Genomic DNA, 21,594 nt, shown 5'->3' with positions numbered 1-21,594 from the left:
TTTAACTTCACAGTCGTCATTTCCCATTGCTCCATACAATATTGTTCCAGTAACTAAATATGTATGTGAAGTATAGTAAAACATATATAACTTGGTTTATTTCGGGTAAACAGTTGATATGAGCTCCCCTCTGTATTGGAAGTTGACAAACTAGTTCCCTTGGCGAAATCAAAGGGAACTAGTTTGTCAACTTCCCGACTACATACCCTCAAACCATGTTAAATTTGTAAACTAGTTTTTGAAATGAACATAATGATCAAATTTTGTTATGTACACAAGATTTGAAAGGTTTGGCATGGGTTCTGATTGTGAACTATTAACAAATTATGTATATTCTAAGTGATCAACCAATAACAATATTTTTGATAAAAATTAATTATTTCTTTAAAACTTTAAATTCTTGGAATTGACAAAACGATCAATATTTGAAGTTTCATGACATAACAAAATGTAGGATAAAAACCTGTGAGAAATATTCCCATAACTGCATGACGTTTAATGATCTTTGATAACATATTCTATTCTGTACATAAACCAATTCCCAAAAGTATAAAGTTAACAAATATCTAATTATAAATATATTGTACATACAAAAAGTAAAAGTCTATTATTAACTGCATATAAATTTACTTTCAAGCTGACGTTTCATATTTTGAAAGCAAACATTGAAAACTTTTTTTTGTGAGCCATTGTGGTGAGACTGATCAAACTGATATTATTGTGATTTAAATTGAACTGACTTTCCATTCAGCATACATATTGTAGAAGAAAACAAATTGCTATCTTTAAATAAACTATTTTTCTGTGCCAAATTGGAAATAGTTTGTTTCTTATTTTCTTATTGTTCGACTTACTTCAATAATTCATCGAAATCCCAGTCTCTGGCCCCAGTGCAGTCAAGATAGTCCTTTTTAAATTTCCTTTCAAACTTGTTATATTCCCATATTAAATAGGGCCCTGACAATAAGAATGAAATTGATCAAAATACTGAGATGGCCTATTTTTTAAATTATCAAGGGATTACAACTGTTTTTCTGTTGAAATTCGTTTCAAGATTCATTCTTTTCATTTATTAGCAGATTAGCGTTTAAAAGTATCTGGGGGTGTAAATGATTGAACGTTCTCGCTTCTACCACTGTACCATGCGTATAGAGTCCCCGCTTAAAACTTGCGCCACCCCTAATGACAAGTGGTGTGTGCCGACCAGGGTGCCGACTTGACTTGGAGAGGGTTTGGATATCACTCCGCCGTACAAGAACTAGATAAAAAGGGCGCTCTTTGTCTTAAAAATTAAGTTATCAAACACTCTAAGCTAATTAATTCGAGTGAACTATTATGTTTGCCAAGAAAAATTGTTCACGTTTTTGTTTACAACGTTACATCAAAAGAAAAAAGGAGCTATGATTTGGGGTGGATGTATGTGTGTAAGCAAAGCACACGCGCACAAGGTGAAATGTGGTCCTTTCCAAAATGGCGATTTGCGGGCAGCACATGTGTAAACGTTTTTAAACCTGTCAGACGACGGAATTGTCCCGAAATTACATGTTTTTTCAAGCACTTGGACAAGTTGGCAAATTCCAGAAGAAATTGAAAAACAGTGTGGTAAGTAACTTTTGCTTTATAAACATGTAAATGCAAACAAATATTGTGTTTTTATCGAATTTGCCAGGTGACAATTTGTCCGAATGCATTCCCATTTCAATCAACAATGCGGCCGGCCCCGGGCGCCCTGGGCAATTGGTGCAAGGAGGCCGGCCATCCAGTGGTGCATCAAGTGTTGGTTTTTACACGTGCTACATTTTCGGTTAATAGTTTATTATACAACATCGGGAAGTTTCCGATCGCGCCACCTCTTTTTCATTCGATATTAAATAATAATCGTAGGATGTCCTGTTTTCAATTGTTCAAGGTGTCCCTAAAATCGAGGCAACTCGTTTACCTCTCTCTAGTGCGCGATGTACACAGTCCCAAGAATAGATAAATTTTTTGTGGTTTGACTTGCCAAGCAAAGAGTCTCCTCCCCCTTGACAAAAACTTAGAAACACTGGCTCCACTGGTTTAGTTGCACTTGTAAATGCCAAAAAAACCCTCTTTTTTATTCGATATGAAATACTATAGTACTTATCTAATTTATCTCAATGTCCAATGAGACAGGCCTATTCCTTTTTGTAAAAAAGAGTGAAAAAGTGGTGGCGCTATATGGAAAGTTAGTCGTAAAAAATTGTATTTTAGGCATTTCTACAAGGTACACAAATATGTCATAATGTTGGAGCCATATAAAAAAACTATTTCATGTCACAATTCTTGATGATCAACTCATGTGACTGAACATTCCGAGGCTTAGAGAAGAAGCCATGTGCCTTTTATATATCATTTTCTAATAAGAAATTTGAGAATTTCTTTGTTAACCCTCATATCAATATTATTAATATTAAAATTTAAACATCGGCTTGGTGATTAAATTATCACTGTTTATTTATACGCTTTATTACAAATGTTAAGGTAAAAAAATAAAATAAAAATCTGATTTGAAAGCCAACAATTATCCGCACTTTTTTTTTCTTCTTTTAATTACCATGGTAACCATGGTAATTTTTAAGATGTCATAAAACAATATTTTGAATTAGATGACAACTGCTGGCTATAGAGTCGTACACAAAGTCTCACAGTAGTCGCTGCAGATGTTTCTTCCACGCATGGCTTCATCGGGAAACCATACTTTCTCGTTTGCCTTGAAAAGAGGATAAACTCAAAACATATGGGACCAGTTGAAGTCATCAAAACATATGGGACCAGTTGAAGTCATCGAAGATCAGTGTGTGGTGTTAAAATTGCAATGACCATCAATATTTTGTTTTCCTATTCAAAGAAAAAGCCATTAAAATTAAACCTTGAAAACAGGACAGTGGAGGATACTATCTAATTTACCTCAATGAGATAGGCCTATTCCTTTTTGTAAAAATGAGTGAAAAAGTGGTGGCGCCATGCCATTCGGCAGGTTACAGGCATGAGAATCTTCCGGTTTAAACCGGAATTCCGTTTTTTTTGTTCCATGTGAATTTGATATAAAAATCGGGGGGGGGGGGGGGGGGGGGGGTAGGTTTTTTGGGGGTATCCCTCTTTTCTGATCAGCTGGCCCAATATACGGCTTGTGGTCTTTCTGGCATCGTGCATGCATGCAGCAGCGACAGACGTACATGTAAACTTGTCTCATTCCTCGTTTCGTTTAATAGCGGTATGATTCAATAATGTTTGCGCGTAAGGCGCTTGCTGCTGCATTAAAGGTAACATGTTTGGAGACTTTCAAAAGTCTACTGACAAATTAATGCATGTGTTTTGCACTCGCGCAGGTTTGTACACGAACCAATGAGTGGCGCGGCACAAGTCGGAGATCATGGCAGGCCATGGGAAACTGGTACCTGTTATTGCCTCACAACCAGCGAAAAATATATTGGGAACCAGCGAACACATTGTACGTCCAGATGTCCTTATTTCATGTAGGAGCGAGTGGGGAAACATTATAACCCGAATTGTGTGGGGTCTAATCTCAACCTCGTTCCAATGATATCCTACATGCTGAATAACAACCTCTTTCTGATATTTTTTCCCCCAAAAAAATGAGCGTCGCCGACAGATCGTTAAAATCACGAACATTTAATTGCAAAAGAATTTTTTTATACAACCGAACTTCAAATCAAGAACCTATAAAAATGGTGGATGTTGTTGGAAAAAAAAGCATTTTCAAGGGAAGAAATAAAGGATAAGATCATCAACTTTTTTTTTTTTTTTTTTTCTGTTCCTGGAATTGTAACAAAATCGCAGGCGACCCCAAAATTGTTTGAATTGTTTGAGCTTCACATTCCGTGTTTGTTAAAAATAGGAAAAATCGTCCAAAATCGCTCACTAATAGGAAAAATAGGTGTCTGATTGCATCAGAGATCACCGCAGAGCTTCTAAAATACCCAGAGCTTCCAGGGCCTATAAGCGGCCCTGGACCCCGGCCGTAAGGGACTTGGCTGTAAGGGACGAGCTGGGCGCTCGTGTTGTGTGCGAAGCACAAATTGCAATAAACTGAATTTTTTCCTGTTTTTTTATCATCACCCATTCTCATGCCTGAAATTATCCAAACATTAAATTACAGCCTTATTTGCTACTGACCTCAAATAAATTTCATTTGATCGAAATTGTAGTGTACGTCTTAAAATCTCAAAGGAAAAGTTTCCGTATGGCGCCACCATTTTTTCATACGAAATAATGTAGTATCTAATTTACCTCAATGAGATATCCCTTTTTGTAAAATTAGTGAAAAGGTGGTGGCGCCATACGGAAAGTTATCCGTCTGGCAAAATGGCAGTTTTGTACGACCGTATCTGTTTGTGTTTGAAAAGTAAGCTGTGAATAACTCACCATTTGTTAAAGACAATGGACACTATTGGTAATTGTCAAAGCCCAGTCTTCTCACTTGCTTTATCGCAACATATGCCAGTGAAAATTTGATAAACTGAAAGAAAAAACACCCTTGTCACACCATGGTCACACGAAGTTGTGTGCTTTCAGATGCTTGATTTTGAGACCTCAAATTCTAAATCTGAGGTCTCGAAACCAAATTGGTGGAAAATTACCTCTTTCTCAAAAACTATGTTACTTCAGAGGGAGCCGTTTCTCACAATGTTTTTTACTATCAACAGCTCCCCATTACTCGTTACCTAGTAAGGTTTTATGATAATAATTTATTTGAGTAATTACCAACAGTGTCCACTGCCTTTAACATTAACCTTGTCAAAATCAAACGAGAAAAAGATGCACAAAAATTGTGAATAATTAAGTTACTTGTTCGTTTTTGGGACCAGATATTGATGCATCTTATTTTCCTATCGCCCATTCTCAGTATATTCTCAAGAATACTAGAGGGTTCTCTTTCTTTTGAGATAATGCGAGATAACCAAAGTTCTTGGTGTAGAGTTTTGTCAGTTTTCCAATTGTACCATTTTGAAGTAATTCGCGTGAACAAAAATGAAATTTTTGCTAAATTTTTAGAACACATGAAATATGGACATATTATGTAGATTTTTCTCCTGAAAATGCTTCCAATAACATATTTATAGTTCATTACAGTTCTTTGACAGAATTGATCATAAAGTTTAGACTCTGAACTGGGTGTCTATGTGGGGTTTTTTCCACTGGTTCCAGTTGTATGATCTAAAACAATGAAAATCCGAAATGGCCATAACTCCTTTTCCAATTAGTCATCGGTCTTTTAACTGGCGACCGAAATTACTGGAGGATAAAGCGTCAGTCAAAATTATTGTAATCGTCCAGGATTAATTGTGAAGGGTTCATTGTACAAATTTTTTAAATTTAGGATACATTGGATGAACAGAGTATTTAACTGTGTAATGTTAAATTGTTTCTTCTTGACTTGTTTTGCTTTGTTGTATTTTGTGGGGTGATCGCGCAAAGTAAAAATACTGTGATGAAGACGCAATGTTTTTGATCTCCTTCGCAGTTGTGTTAACTATTTTTGTACCTAGCATTTTTGTGTGCACCCAACAAACTATTAATTTTGTTCTCATTCCCTGTTTTTGTCTACAGACTGACTAATGAAGACAGAGATGTCTGGTCTTCAGTCACTGTTGCTTTCCATCACACTGAGCAGAGATGTCTCAATCTATCAATGTTGAAGCCTTGATGAGTCGCCAGCAATCTGCTTTCTCTATCCAATCAATGTCCTGATTTACAGGTACGACTCAAATTACTTCTCCTGTGTTGAACTAGCTGGTATTGGACAATTATGCATGACTCAATAAAAAGTTTACTCACTAAATGTTTAAACTTTATGCATTTCTAAATGTGTTTTGTCAACTTGTGCAGATGAACTGATGAAGACCGCAGAAATGTCCGATCTTCATTGATGGATGGCTGTCAATCACACTGAGCAGAGGAGTCTCAATCTATCAATGATGAAGTCTGTGAGAGTCTCCAGCAGTCTGCTTTGACAACTCAATCAACTTCACATTTAAAGGTGCCAAACAAAAGTTGATAGAAACAAACAAAAATCTTTATGAATGATGTTTATCATTCTCCAAAAGAAAATTATGAGCTTAATCTCTGACAACAAGTGGCAATAAAACTACCCCTCATGTGATGGAAATTGCTCAGGTTGGTTGCACGGTGTGACCATTAAAAAGTAGATGTTTCATTTGCATCAGAGATAAAGAGTATTATTCTCTGATGTGTTAGCACTGTATACTTGGTACTTTCCCCCAAATTATGTAGACAAAATAAAAGGCATATTACTCGAATGGGATTCGAACCCACAACCTTTGCAGTTATAGAGCAGTACTGTTCAGCACACTGTTGGTAGACCTATGTTAACATTGGATAGTAGATCATGATAACTTGGCAAATAACCCCCATGAGACCATGGAGTGGTGGGGAAGAGGGAAATTACATGCCAGAGAATTATTATTATTCCCCCCCCACAAAAAATATGAAGAAATTCGTGTTTAATTTCATTCGCATTTGACCTCCATGGTTCGCTCATAGAGGTAGAAATTTGTTAAAATTCTCTGTCTCGAGTGCATGCCTTTTAGAGACCATTGTCGCAGAGCTCTGCTTCTAATGGATCCCGCAGCAGTGTCACTTTAAATCTAGTTTTCGAAGTAGGCCCTACTTATCTTTTTTGAGTGATAATGTCTTTTTTCTTTGGATACTGTGGGAAAATAAATGAACCTTGAATTTCATTCTCTTTTTTTATCTACAGATCAAGTGATCCAAACTGCGGTTGTCAGATCATCATTCATAGTGCTGTCCAGATTGTCAGATCATCAGCCATAGTGGCAGTCCTTGTTGCACAGAGAACTTCCTGTCTACAGGTATGATACAAAATTGATCTTTATAATACAAAATTGGTGGTTGAATTGGCGTAGTGTATCTTTCCTAAATCACCTCACCCTCTAGGACCTCCTGTACGAATCACACCAGGGGGCACTACATGGGTTGGGTTATCAGTTCCTACCTGTGACTGTGTGGGTTTTCACTTGAATCATTTTTAAGTCTGGGATTGGATGGTGAGCATTCCCTGAAATCAGAGTGACAATTTTGGAGGCCAATAACTGGTTTGGTGAAAGAGAAACAATTCCTTGAACTTTAGCCAAATCCTAAGTTTCGTTGAGTTTTCACAGTGGTTTCACTGTGGAGATTTTCAGAATGTCAAGGCAAAATTACATTTGATTCCCCCCAAAAAATTTAATTTCATTCGCATTGGACCTCCATGGTTCACTCATAGAGGTATAAATTTGTTAAAATTCCCTGTCTCAAATGCATGCCATTTAGGGACCATTGTCAGCAAGCTCTGCTTCTAAGGGATCCCTCAGTAGTGTCACATTTCATCTAGTTTTTGAAGTACTGTTAGGCCTACTGATCTTTTTTGAGTGATAATATCTTTTTTCTTTGGATACTGTGGGAAAATATATATGACTCTTGAATCTCATTTTCTTTTTTCATCTACAGATCAAGTGATCCAAACTGCGGTTGTCAAATCATCAGTCATAGTGCTGTCCAGATTGTCAGATCATCAGTCATAGTGGCAGTCCGTGTTGCACAGAGCAGAAGTGATGCTGAAGACTAGTGTCCAGCAATCTGCGACATGACAACTCATTCAATTTCCTGTCTACAGGTAGGATACAAAATTTATATTGATAATACAAAATTGGTGGTCGAATTGGCGTAGTGTATCTTTCCTAAATGGCCCCCACCTCTAGGACCTCCTGTTCGAATAACACCGGGGGCACTACATGGTTTGGGTTATCAATTCCTACCTAAATAATTTTCTGGGGTGTTCCTTCCACATCTAAAACTGAAACTTTATTCTGCATTGGGTTCTTGACTCGTTCTTAAACTGCCATTTAAAAACCTTGCAGGTTCGTGGCCGTGCGAGAAGGCCCTCGCCCTAACTCGTCTTGGGCCTTCTGGCACGGCCAAGACCCTGCCGATTTTAAATGGCAGTTTAAGAACGAGTCGCTACCCTTTAATTCACTTCTTCAAATACAAGCGAATATGACTGGGGACATTTTAAAATAATTTTGGGCTGAACAAAGAAAAAATGACTTGAGCATGATTTGAACCTACAATCTCCAGATTGACACGCCGACACTCCACCACCTGAGCTAGATAGCCCTATTGGTGGTTTACCCTATATCCATGGCTGATCCCGTGCAATAAGACAGTTTACAGGAACACGTTGCCTAGGATCGTATAAGGTTGGTCTATAAAAAATGTTTGTAACCGTTTTTTTATAAAATGCATATGGTTGGAACAATGTTTTAAAAGTAGAATACAATGATCCACACAAATTTGCCTCGAAATTGCGTGGTTTTCCTTTTACTGTGCGAACTAACATGGTCGGCCAAAACTCCCAGTGGCCGACCGTGCTAGTCGACGAGGTAAAAGGAAAACCGTGCAATTTCGAGGCAGGTTTGTGTGGATCATTGTATTCTACTTTTACAACATCTTTCTACCCATGTGCATTTTATAGACCAACTCGACCGATCCAAGGCAACGTGTTCTTTTAAGGTTGAATGGATTCTGACTGAACCCTGAACAAATACTGCCAATAGCTGGGCAGCTCAGTTCAACTGAGCCAACTGAGTTAGTAGATCGCATCCTTGTTAATCCAAAGGTCCCAGGTTGAAATCTCACAGTTGTAAAGTTTTCTTTGACCCTGCATCTACAAAGATGAAAGTTGCACTGGTGAGTTGTATGTTGTGGTCCTTGAAAACTGACAGACCATGTGACCTTTTTCTGCAAAAAAAAACGATCTTGTACATTCCAGGGCCTTTCTCGCAGGCAAGATACTCTCACTGGTCACATGGACAATTTGACATTGTGTGTTTGCTTCCACATAACTTCATGAGTTATAAAAGAGGGACAAATTAAATAAGATTTTAGATGTGCTCCTTTCATCATATCAAAGGTTGATACAAAACCAAACATTGCAATTATCAATCAACATTTTCTTGCATGTACAAAAAAACCACGCCAGCAAGAAGTCCAGCCTCGGTGATGAATCTTCTTGAAACATGTGTAATGCCACAGGTTTACTTGGTCCATAGATTGGAATGAATTTGCTCTTCAATATCTGTGTATGGCTTTATTGTTGTTATGTTAAAGTCATTCTCATCCTTGTTTCATTTACTCAGATCAACTAATCAAGTTAGTTGAGAGTGTCAGATCTTCATTCAGAGTGGGAGTACCTCTGCCTTAAACACATCAATCAACTTTACAGGTATGTAAACATTATTGGTTCAAGACAAAAAAAACACTTGATATTTCTAAGGAAAACCCAAGTAGTTTGGGTTAATACCCTGGTACTCCTCGGTTACTAGCGTAAAAACTCTTTGCCATCTTTCAAAATCAATGATAGGTTGGCCAAATTCACTTATCTATCGTCTTCCATTCAGTACATCCATCCAGGAGAGTTTAATCATATTTTTAAATATGATTAAAATGAATGTGCATTAGTTAAAACTTTGACCCTTTTTTCATGGCTTGCAGTAAAGAAGCATAATGTGAGGGGATATTTCAACTCCAAAGAGTACTTGTGCACTTAAGTGACTCGATCATTGAGTAGCATAGAAATCCCCTACAATCTTGGCTTCTAGATAAGTGACCCTGGCCAGTTTCAACTTGGAAAGTTTATATAGTTATAACTTAACATACAAATTGTTTTACCTACTGCTACATGCAAAATAATATTCTTCACAAACATGATGTTGCCAATACAAATTGCACAAAGTAGTGCAACATGCACATGCACAAGTTCAGATAAAGTGGGTACTTTTTGGATTTAAACCTGCATGATGGATCTAGCAGTTGGTAAATGTCTGTTACAGACAACATGACCATCCAATGTGTTAAAGTATAGTGCCTTTAATCAAGTCTATAAGATTAGAGGGAAATACTTTTTTTGTATCATTGCCTTATTAATGGGGATTGCTATACAAATGAAGGTGTTAAATCTTGTTCTTGTTCCCTTTTTTCCATTTTCTGCAGATCAACTAAATCCAGACGGAGAGTTTTGGATACTCACAAGGAGTTTTCAGCCCATCAAACAACCATCACCATCGTTGCCTCAACCTTTTTGTATAGTTTGTAATTAGTTGTAGATTACTGGTATAGATTTAAGGTTGTTAGGTGTGGTGAATTGATCACACTCGCCCCTGTGAAATTCTGCACTTCCCCTGTGTTGTGAATTTCTTGCACATCCAACTTGTCTTGTGAATTTCTCCCACTTCCACTGTGGTGAGTTGCTCATACTTTCACCTTGTGTCATGAATTATCAAGTTGATAAACTGAAACGTTGTCTAGGGCTGAGTTGGAAGAATGTTTTGCTATCTATTCTAGCACATTCATTTCGCTCATTTAATTTAGATGTATGCTGATGTATGGAGTTGACAAACTTGGTTGCCATATAGTGGAACCGGTATGGGAATTTTTCCCCCACAGGGGTTTTTGCCCATCTCATATATCGGCAATAGCAGGCATGCAATATCTGATTTGTATGGTTTTGGTTTTCTCAGCCATTAAAACATTTAAAAAGGCAGCACAAAATCTTGCTGTGCTTGGATTTCTGGAAATGTCAAATCTTTTATCAAAATATAGAGTTGCATGACTGAAATAGGAGACACTCTTGTGTCTAATTTCTTAGGAGTCAAACAAAATTTGACATAATACCAGTTTTTTTATGCAATATCTGATTTGTATGGTTTTGGGTGTTTAACAGCCATTAAAATGTTTAAAAACACAGCACAAAATCTGTGCTTCGATTTCTGGAAATGTCTTTTATCAAAATATAGAGTTGCATGACTGAAGTAGGAGACACTTTAGTGTCTAAATTCTTAGCAGTCAAACAAAATTTGACCTACCTAATACTAGTTTATTTATTTGTTGAATATTTTGGTAGATTATATCAACGTTTCTGGGTGTGCCAGGGTGCATCACACTTTGTGTGTTGAGTACAGACACTTTCCCTTGTGTTACTCTGAGTTGCTCACACTTCCTTTGTGTGAGTAGCTCCCACGTCCTTAGTTTGTTGAGTACACATACCTAACCCAGTTACTCTGAGGTGCTCACACTTCCTTTGTGTGTTGAGTACAGACACTTTCCCTTGTGTAACTCCGAATTGCTCACACTTCCTTTGTGTGTTGAGTACAGACACTTTCCCTTGTGTTACTCTGAGTTGCTCACACTTCCTTTGTGTGAGTTGCTCCCACTACCTTAGTTTGTTGAGTACACATACCTAACCCAGTGTTACTCTGAGGTGCTCACACTTCCTTTGTGTGAGTTGCTCCCACTACCTTAGTTTGTTGAGTACACGTACCTAACCCAGTGTTACTCTGAGGTGCTCACACTTCCTTTGTGTGAGTTGCTCCCACTACCTTAGTTTGTTGAGTACACGTACCTAACCCAGTGTTACTCTGAGGTGCTCACACTTCCTTTGTGTGAGTTGCTCCCACTACCTTAGTTTGTTGAGTACACATACCTAACCCAGTGTTACTCTGAGGTGCTCACACTTCCTTTGTGTGAGTTGCTCCCACTTCCTTTGTGTGTTGAGTACAGACACTGTCCCTTGTTTGGTTTAGCCACTTTCACCTAGGAGAGTTACCCACACTACACCCTGTGTGGTATACTACTAAAACGTCCCCTTTAGTTTATAAAGATCCCTCCCTTTCACACTCAAAGATATATGATTCAGATTCGTACATGCCAAATTTACAAAGCAAAATCTTTGAAAATCATAGAAAACATTCCCTTGCAGATAATCAGAGCACTCTGATTGCCTTCTTGGGAAACAGTTTTACCAGTCAGAGAGCACTCTGATTGAAACTGTTCAAAGACATTTCAAACAATTCTTTTGGCTGAACTTCTTGATGAATTTAATTTGTACCTTTCTTGCGGATAATCAGAGCACCCTGATTGCCTTCTTGGGAAACAGTTTTACCAGTCAGAGAGCACTCTGATTGAAACTGTGCAGGTATTTTAAACAAAACTTTAAAGAACTTTTGGATCTTTATTAAATGAAAAAATGCAAACTTATTCTTTTTAACAATTAATTCTGAATCATATGTCTTTGTATTATTTAAGTTAAATGTACGAGCTGCTCCTACTAAAAAGTGAGACCATTTAAAAGCGTGAAACAAAATAATGACTTTTCTGGCAAGCGAAGCCATTAACTTTGCTTTAATGACCAAACATAATGGGAAAAAAAACTATGGAAATCTTTGTAAAATTTTCAATAAGTAATGACTTTTCTTGCAAGCAAAGCCATTGTTTTGGTTTCAATGACCAAGCATATAAATGAAACTATTGCAATCTCAGTTTAAATTTTTCAAAAAGTAATGACTTTTCTTGCAAGTGAAGCCATTTACTTCGTTTTATTGACCAAACATGAAAACAAAACTAGGGAAATCTCAGTATCTTGCAGAGCAATGGAAAAAAAAAATTGTATACATTTTTTCGATAATATCTTTTCAGATCCTAAGGGGAAAACAACATTTTGATTTTTACTTTCTTCAATTATGTTTGTTTGAGGGTCGGGTTTTTTTTATGAAATTTTCAAGATTTAAAACATGGACTCATTGTGTAGGAGCAGCTCATTTTGATGAACTTAGTTCATGTATGTTAGGGCCTCATCCAAACCCATGAAAAACTCGCAGAGTTGTGCAAACACCTGTGCCTGTTGGTGGACCCCCTCGGCTGCCTGGAACAAGTGTTGGTCCTTCGGGCCCGGGTGCAATGGAAGGTATGTTCTCCGTTCAGTGAAATTCTTTTAGATGCACAACTAGTGTTCTCCTTCACTGGTGTAATGCCTTACAAAATTTGACGAGCTAGAGCGAGCATTTGTGGAAGCATGCATTCATATTAGGGCCTGAGCTGGAAGGTAGTGGTTGGTCCCTAAAAAGTTCTGGTCGGCAAGATCTCTCAAGACGTCGGGATGAGGGCCCCTTATTATTTAGCCTTTTGTTGGTCACGTCATTCTTTTGTTTTTGAGTAAACAGGTTTGTACTGGGGATCTTTTGAGATCATCAAGGGTGCTTTGAGATGTCTTCGCTTGAGCTAATGGAATCTGGACCCAGTGGATGATGAGGACTTCTATTCAGTTGATGATATGAGGGCTGGAGAAACATGTTCTGCTTGGTCATGCCACATCACATCCAAAATATCTAGTAAGAACACCAATTTTATTGCCTTTTGATACCAAAGATGACATTGGATTCCTATAATTTGTAGCTGTTTTGAATTGGTTGTTTTTGGAAGAGGTCAAAGGTCAGGTCTATGTCAAGGTTCTTAGTGTCTGGTCACTGTTGAGGGCAAACTACCGCTGGAGATCACATAAATCTAGTTTTCAAAGAAATGCCAAACAGAAAGTTCATTATAAAAGTTCTCTGAAACTTTGCAACATTTACAACTAAAACTTAACATTTAAAACTTATCTGAGACCATGGTTTATAAAATCACACCTGGTAAAACTAAATTCTTTTACAACAAAGAACAAACGTATTACAAAAGTTTATTCCAAACTAAATTTTAATTCAAACTAAATTTTATTTTAGGATATTAATACCCAACTAAAAGTGGATCAAAAACTTGCGAAGTTAATGATTTAAATCTTTTGAGAATATGTTTTTTTGGTGTTTTTTTTCAAATTAGGGTAAAATTAAATTAGTTTTCAATGTGTCTAAACAAAAAGTTTATGACAACAGTTTTTACTTCTCAAAAAGTTTGGGACACTCGCAACTAAATCTTATTTTAGAATATGAATTTTGAAATCAAACTAAATGTGGACCTAAACACTTGCGATCATTCGATAATTTTTTAATTTTTAATCAGACTAGGGTAAAACAAAATTAGCTTTCAACATGTCTAAACAAAAATTTTATGATAAAAATTGTTTACTTCTCTAAAAGCTTAGGACACTCACAACTTAATCTTATTCTAGGATATGAATCTAAAAAAAAAAATGTGGACCTATATACACTTGTGAGGTTAACACTTAAATCTTTTGAGAATATGTTTTTTAAAATTCAAATTAGGGTAAAATTAAATTAGGTTTCAATATGTCTAAACAAAAAGTTCCTGAAAAGCATGGGACATTTCTAAAAGTAACGTTTATGGCAGAAATAATGGAACTTGTCAGCAATCAATCAGTACTAGCGAGGGGTGTTACTTGTTCAACTCAATCTCCATTTTGTGTCAAAGGTCATTAATTGGTCAGCCAACATTTAAATCATTGAATAAAAGGTCAAAGGTCATTTCAAGGTAACAAAGTGATCAATTTGTCTCAAAGTTTTGTAGGTAAAATTACAGCACACAGATGGCATCTGGTTATTATTGCACGCAAGCATTGGTCTTTTCACCAGTGACGCTGTTTACAGAAAAAGGAGTGAACCTATGTGTAACCCAAAACGGGGGTGAGCTGAAGAATCAAAAATAGTTTCTGTCACAATGAGCAATCAATTGACAGTGAATCTTTGACAAAAGTTGAAACCATTTAGTCCCTCATTTTGTTTGATAATAATTTGAGGGGGGAAATTAAGTCTTGACGAGCTTTTGAGGCTAAGGCTATTTCAGTGCAAACTAAGTAATAGTATTCATTCAAAAACTTGAATTTAGGAAACAGTTGTGCTCTAAATTACAAAGAAATTGTCCCCGATTTTATAAAATAAAAATTTGAAGGGAGGGGGAGGGGTCAAATTCTCAAAAGTTACCCTTTTTAATTTTTTAATACCAAGCCACTTTCTCTTGTATTACTCCGAGTTGCTCACACTTCTTTGTGTGTTGAGTACACTTTCCCTTGTGTGGCTCTCCGAGTTGCTCACACTTCTTTGTGTGTTGAGTACACTTTCCCTTGTGTGAATCTCTGAGTTGCTCACACATCCTTGGTGTGTTGAGTACACTTTCCCTTGTGTGACTCTACGAGTTGCTCACACTTCCTTGGTGTGTTCAGTACAGACACCTAACCCTGTGACTCTCCGAGTTGCTCACACTTCTTTGTGTGTTGAGTACACTTTCCCTTGTGTGGCTCTCCGAATTGCTCACACTTCCTTGGTGTGTTGAGTACAGACACCTAACCCTGTGTTACTCCGAGTTGCTCACACTTCTTTGAGTGTTGAGTACACTTTCCCTTGTGTGACTCTCCGAGTTACTCACACTTCCTGGGTGTGTTGAGTACACTTTCCCTTGTGTGACTCTCTGAGTTGCTCACACTTTCTTGGTGTGTTCAGTACAGACACCTAACACTGTGTTACTCTGAGTTGCTCACACTACCTTTGTATGTTGCGTGCAGACACTTTCCCTTGTGTTACTCTGAGTTGCTCACACTTCCTTTGTGTGTTGAGTACGGACACTTTTCCTTGTGTTACTCTGAGTTGCTCACACTTCCTTGGTGTGTTGAGTACAGACACTTTCTCTTGTGTGACTCCGAGATTCTCACACTTTTTGTGTTAAGTACAGACACTTCCCTTGTGTAACTCCGAGTTGCTCACACTTCCTGTGTGTGTTGAGTACAGACACTTTCTCTTGTGTGACTCCGAACTTCTCACACTTTTTGTGTTAAGTACAGACACTTCCCTTGTGTAACTCCGAGTTGCTCACACTTCCTTTGTATGTTGCGTGCAGACACTTTCCCTTGTGTTACTCTGAGTTGCTCACACTTCTTGTGTGTGTTGAGTACGGACACTTTCCCTTGTGTTACTCCGAGATTCTCACACTTCCTGTGTGTGTTGAGTACGGACACTTTCCCTTGTGTTACTCCGAGTTGCCAACACTTCCTTTGTATGTTGCGTGCAGACACTTTCCCTTGTGTTACTCTGAGTTGCTCACACTTCTTGTGTGTGTTGAGTACGGACACTTTCCCTTGTGTTACTCTGAGTTGCTCACACTTCCTGTGTGTGTTGAGTACGGACACTTTTCCTTGTGTTACTCTGAGTTGCTCACACTTCCTGTGTGTGTTGAGTACGGACACTTTCCCTTGTGTTACTCTGAGTTGCTCACACTTCCTGTGTGTGTTGAGTACAGACACTTTCCCTTGTGTTACTCTGAGTTGCTCACACTTCTTGTGTGTGTTGAGTACAGACACTTTCTCTTGTGTTACTGCGAGTTGCTCACACTTTCTTTGTGCCAGCAATGTTTTCACACAAACCAAGTGAAGGTATTCCTTTTAAAAGCCTTCAATTTAGGAGACAGTTGTGCCCTAAATTGCAAAGTTTCGTAGTCCCCCCTCATTTGATTACATAATACATTTACGGGGAATTACACGTTACGAGTTGTTCCAGTTTTATCTCTTTCTGCAAGGCCAAAAATGGTAATTCAAAGCAAGTAAAAGCATCCTTTTGAAAACTTAAATTTAGGAAACGGTTGTATCCTAAACGCTTCTTTTTTACCCCTTTCTTTTGTGAACATGCGTCTCACTCGACTTTGTTATAATATTCCGATTTTCGTCATCAATAGTTATAGTGGTCTGTTTGAAGTGTTTACTTCTCTTATCAATAACTTTCTCCGAGCACGAATGCTGAAAATTTCAGGGTTACAAATAACTCAAAAGGGTCGCATTTTTGTGAACATGCATGAAAGTAAAATTAAAGGCTTCAGATCTTGTTCAATCTTAGCCGTGTTGAAATAATGGACATTATGGTCAGTGTTGGTTCTTTTTTTAGGATGGTAGACGTTATATTAATCCAATGTCATCTTTGTTATCATTTATTGGCAAGCATGTAGTGAGAAAACATCACTATTCGCCGAACTTAAACTGTTAAAAAATCTGTGACGTTCGTGTGAAAACGTCAAGCGTTTTTCTCAGAGCTTTTGGTTGATACATATCTAGTGTTTTAAACACTCGAAAACTTTGTTATTAATCAAAGTTGTCAAAAACAAGTTCATTTGTAGCCATTTTGTCAGTGCACTACAGCTGAACGTCCAAATTGCAGCCCCATGGAAAGCAAGGGGGAAATTAGTGGCCATTAGAACTTGTTTCTCCGACCAGCACATCATCATCTGGATAGAAGTCGTCATCATCTGTCGAGTTAGGATCCCATTTGAACAAGCCTCGACATCTCTTGGCACCACCAGTGCAGCTTGGTTGCGAGACAACAATCGGTGAAATCTTAGGCCCTTGAGGGCACCAGTTCATTTAAGCAAGCAACAACTACCTTCTGCTCGACACTTGCGTCCAAAACAAAGCGCCAAAATTGCGTCTAGCTCGTTTATACTTGTAAGACATTACAACTTTGAAGTAGACACCAGGAGTACATCTAATTGAACTTCACTGAACAGAAAACATATCAACCATTGCACTTGGGCCTTTAGATCATCACAAGTTCCAGGTGGCCGAGGGGGTCCACCGACAGGCACAGGTGTTTGCACAACTCTGCTTTTTTTTTGGCCAAATTTTTTACAATAAAAAATTGAACATGACTCTCCTTGTAACTTGTGTTTTATTTGCCTCGACCCTACCCCCCCCCCCTCCCCATTTAAATATTGCGGGCCCATCTTATCGTGGTGGGAACCCTCCCCCACCCTGTAAGGACCAATGGTAAGTCCCCACAGGTTGGGGGAGGGTTCCACCAGGATAAGATGGACCCTCAGGCTGTAATTTTTGCCCACAATACAATTGGGTGCGTATATAAGTCGCTTTTAGCAAGTAATTTTGCGCAAGAAAACTCCCATTAAATTAATACACACCAAATTTGTTGCATTGTGGGGAAAAAAGCCAGCCAAGTAGACGAGTCAAATAAAGAAACATACAGTTCTAAGTTAAGACAAATCAACTAATGGTTGACTTGCCCGTAAATAGCATCAGCCTTTATTCTTGTACAAATAAAATAACACAATCTGATAATTATACAAGGCAAAATTTGATACGCAAGGCATTTTCAAGCAAAATTTTATAAGTGTGCAAGACCTTGTTGCATTTTCGAGCAAAATTTGATAAGTATGCTAGGCTAGAGCCTTGTCGCATTTTGCGAGCATTTTTTGAGCAAAATTTGATAAATATGCAACGCTATAGTGTTGTTGCACTGTTGGGCAAAATTGGATTTAAGCAAAATTGAAAAACTACGCAAGGCAATAGTCTTGTGGAATTATTTGGGCAAAATTTTAGCAAAATTTGATAAATACGCAATGCTTATAGTGTTGTTGCACTTTTGGGCAAAATTTGATAAGTATGCAAGGCAATAAGGTTATAGCCTTGTTGCATTTTCGAGCAAAATGTTAAAAGTATGCAAGGCTAAAGCCTTGTCACATTTTTGATCAAAATGTGAGCAAAATTTGATAAGTGCGCAAGGCTATAGTCTTGTGGAAATGTTGGCCTAAATTTGAGCAAAATTTAATAAATACCCAAGGCTATAATAACAGTGTTGCACTTTTGGGCTAAATTTGAGCAAAATTTGATAAATACGCAAGGCTATAACAGTGTTGCACTTTTGGGCACAATTTGAGCAAAGTTTGATAAATACGCAAGGCTATATATAGTCTTGTTGCATTTTCAAGCAACATTTGATGAGTATGCAAGGCTATATAAGCCTTGTCGCATTTTTGAGCAAAATGTGAAAAGTATGCAAGGCTAAAGCCTTGTCGCATTTTCAAGCAAAATTTGATAAGTATGCAAGGCTAAAGCCTTGTCGCATTTTCAAGCAAGATTTGATAAGTATGCAAGGCTAAAGCCTTGTCGCATTTTCAAGCAAAATTTGATAAGTATGCAAGGCTAAAAGCCTTGTCGCATTTTCAAGCAAAATTTGATAAGTATGCAAGGCTAAAGCCTTGTCGCATTTTCAAGCAAGATTTGATAAGTATGCAAGGCTAAAGCCTTGTTGCATTTTCAAGCAAAATTTGATAAGTATGCAAGGCTAAAGCCTTGTTGCATTTTCAAGCAAGATTTGATAAGTATGCAAGGCTAAAGCCTTGTCGCATTTTCAAGCAAAATTTGATAAGTATGCAAGGCTAAATTTAAGCAAAAATTTGATAAGTATGCAAGGCAAAATTTAAGCAAAAATGGAAAACTACGCAAGACTATAGTCTTGTTGCACTTTTGAGCAAAGTTTGAGCAAAATTTGATAAAAAAATAGTCTTGTGGAATTATTTGGGCAAACTTTGAGCAAAATTTGATAAAACGCAAGGCTATATAACCTTGTTGCACTTTTGGGCAAAATTGGATAAATACGCAAGGCTATAGTCTTGTCGCACTTTTGAGAAAAATTTTAACAAAATTTGATAAATACCAAGGCTATAACAGTGTTGCACTTTTGGGCACAATTTGAGCAAAATTTGATAAGTATGCAAGGCTATATAAGCCTTGTCGCATTTTTGAGCAAATTTTGATAAGTATGCTAGGCTATAAGGTTATAGCTATAAGGTTATAGCCTTGTTGCATTTTCAAGCAAAATTTGATAAGTATGCAACGCTCAAGCCTTGTTGCATTTTCTAGCAAAATGTGAGCAAAATTTGATAAGTGCGCAAGGCTATATGGAAACTTTGGCAAAAATTTGAGCAAAATTTGATAAATACCCAAGGCTATAACAGTGTTGCACTTTTGGGCTAAATTTGAGCAAAATTAACGAAAGAACCTTGTTGCACATTTGGGCAAAACTTGAGCTAAATTGGATAAATACGCAAGGCTATATTCTTGTTGCACTTTTGGGCTAAATTTGAGCAAAATTTGATAAATAAGCAAGGCTATAGTCTTGTGGAACTTTTTGGGCAAAATTTAGGCAAAATTGGAAAAATATGCAAGGCTTTTGGGTTTAATTTGAGCAAAATTTGATAAATACGCAAGGCTATATATAGGCTTGTTGCACTTTTTGGCAAAATTTGAGCAAAATCTGATAAATACGCAAGGCTTTAGTCTTGTTGCCCTTTTGGGCAAAACTTGAGCAAAATTGGATGTCTTGTTGCACTTTTGGGCAAAACTTGAGCAAAATTGGATGTCTTGTTGCACTTTTTGAGCAAAAATTTGAGCAACATTTGATAAATTCTTGTTGAATTTGGAGGCAAAATTTGAGCAGAATTGGATAAATATGCAAGGCTATAGATAGTCTTGTGGAAATTTTTTGCAAAGTTTTAGCAAAATTGGATCCTTGTTGCACTTTTGGGCAAAAGTTGAGCAAAAGTTGATAAATTAGCAAGGCTGTTGCACTTTTGGGATTTTTTTATGCAAAATTTGACAAATACCAAAGGCGTTAGCTTTGTTGCACTTTGGGTACAATTTGAGAAAATTTGGATTAATACGCCTTGTTGCACATTTGGGCAAAGTTTTAGCAAATATTTGTAAATATGCAATGCTTTTTGTTAAATACGCCATGTTGCATTTGCCGTGTTGCAGTTTGAAAAATTTACAAGGCGTTATTCTATATAGCCCTGTTGCTTATTTTTTTTTGAAATATTTGATAAATATGCAATATGTTAATTGTCCCAAAGCTGCAAAAGGTGTCAGCCCTCCATTCTGCTGAGCTTGAATCTCTCCGGGTTCGTTCATTAAGGCCTCGCTTACGAACTGACACTGTTGACTTTGGTGCTGTTTCATTGATGACAATCGGTCATTAGCGGATGCAGTTGTTATGCCACCTCGCAGTTGGTTCACATGTAAAACAAAGCAAATATTCTTGCATTAGTCTTGTTTTAATAATCTGATTGAACAGAGTATGATTGTAGGGCAATCTTGTAGTTAAGTAGACCAATGCAAGCAATTTATTTCAGTTTCAAATTTGACCTATTCATCCTGGTAAGGTTCGTCTAAAACAGGGCTACCACGTGAAGGTCCCAGGATACCTGCCCCACACGGTTTCCAGATCATCAGGGCCTTTGCACCATCCGGTCGGATGGGTCAGGTCCGCCGTCCCAGAAGGAGGGACAGTCCCCTACTGTACTATCCGCGGTCCCTAGTTGGAAAGAACTTAGGGACTACTTCCGTTGGTCAACCATTTGTGATAACACCGGCACCATCCTAGCAGATGAGGAGCCCGAATGCACCTTTAAGATCAACCACCCAGTGGCCCGAGCCGGAAGTAGGACCCCACATGCCACGTGCACGTGTCCAGGTCCCTTTAGTCTTATTCGAAATCGTCCGTGCTGTACTATTTTGAGCCGCAGGCACCACCATATATTTCGATCCGCAGGCACCACCAAGTTAGCGCAAAAAAACGCGTATAAGCTTGCTTGCTTGCAATGGTGTACTTATTTACAAGATGCCAACTGTATAGTGAGCTACCAAAACAAGCCACTACATGTAAAACATCAAATATAAACACCAAAACAACCCTCTACATGTAAAGCATCAAATACCAACACATGTAAAGCCCGTTTCATACTTCCTGCGAATGCGATGCAAATTTTACGTCGGAACCCTCTTTTCGCAACAATATTCACAAGTGAGTTGAGCAGATTTGAACTGCTGCGAATGATTTGTGACGTTAACATTCACTTCGCATTCGCAGGAAGTATGAACCGGGCTTCACTCATCTAAAAAGAATATCTTACTTTTGTTACTTCATGATCCACAGATGAGCTGCTCGGATGTCTTGATGATATTGATGTTTTCCAAGG

General features: G+C 37.8%; 1 long non-coding RNA gene across 1 annotated transcript; it reads left to right on the top strand.

Annotated features, from left to right (window-relative positions):
• Positions 1–1,494: 1,494 nt before the first annotated feature.
• On the top strand, positions 1,495–11,191 carry LOC117294054. The gene is made up of 7 exons (XR_004519499.1): positions 1,495–1,602; positions 5,593–5,740; positions 5,872–6,022; positions 6,764–6,875; positions 7,513–7,678; positions 9,201–9,286; positions 10,054–11,191. It is a non-coding gene; the product is annotated as an uncharacterized LOC117294054 (long non-coding RNA).
• Positions 11,192–21,594: the final 10,403 nt, after the last annotated feature.

Source organism: Asterias rubens, chromosome 8 (assembly GCF_902459465.1).
Source record: "Asterias rubens chromosome 8, eAstRub1.3, whole genome shotgun sequence".
Classification (NCBI taxonomy): Eukaryota; Metazoa; Echinodermata; class Asteroidea; order Forcipulatida; family Asteriidae; genus Asterias; species Asterias rubens.
This window is presented reverse-complemented; position numbering and strand designations above follow the sequence as displayed.